Genomic DNA, 780 nt, shown 5'->3' with positions numbered 1-780 from the left:
CATAGCCTTATCCCATCTCCATCAATGTCAGGGCGTATTTGTACCCTCGTTTAGACCGGTCCCGCCCTCCCGTCTGCAAGACATCGTCTTTAAGTCCTCTCCTTGTGTTCCAGCACGTAGACCGGTCCCTGTCGAGGTCCCGCCCCCGGGGGGTGAAGGTGGGGGAGGAGCTGACGGCGAAGCTGCTCCGACTGGATGACCTGGTGAGGATGGAGAACGACGTCATGGAGCCCAAGAGGAAGAGGAGTTTCCCCGGCAACAACGCGCCGCTGGACCGCCTGTCCATCAGCTCCATGGAAACCAAACAGGCGACGAACAAGCAGAGGTAGGACACCTGGAAGGACACCTGGAGGGACACCTGGAGGGACACCTGGAGGGACACCTGGAGGGACACACCTGGAGACACAACGAAGGCTTCCAGGCTTTAGTTAATGCTCTTGTCTGGTCTGTCTGTGTCTGGAGCTGCTATTATTGTGAAAAACAGACAGAGTTTGTGTTTTAAAGTCGTACAAGAAAACAGCACATAGCCTCATCCCACTACGTTTCATTTCCTGACTGTACCGATCATTGGTTTCAGTATCTAGACCGATCCCACACTCCTTTCATGTCAGTACACAGCTTTGTTCCATCTTTGTTTAATTTCAACTTTCAGACTTATGCTGTCTTGTGTTTACTCCAGTACATAGCCTTATCCAACACCTGTCCTACCCACCTGTAATATCCATCCATAGACTCGTTCTGCAAAATTCAGTTCATTGCAGTTCATAGCCTTATCCCATC

The sequence above is a fragment of the Stegastes partitus genome, unplaced genomic scaffold (genome assembly GCF_000690725.1).
Source record: "Stegastes partitus isolate 25-593 unplaced genomic scaffold, Stegastes_partitus-1.0.2 Scaffold491, whole genome shotgun sequence".
Lineage (NCBI taxonomy): Eukaryota > Metazoa > Chordata > Actinopteri > Pomacentridae > Stegastes > Stegastes partitus.
The sequence above is the reverse complement of the archived record's forward strand: the minus strand, read 5'-3'. Positions refer to the sequence as shown.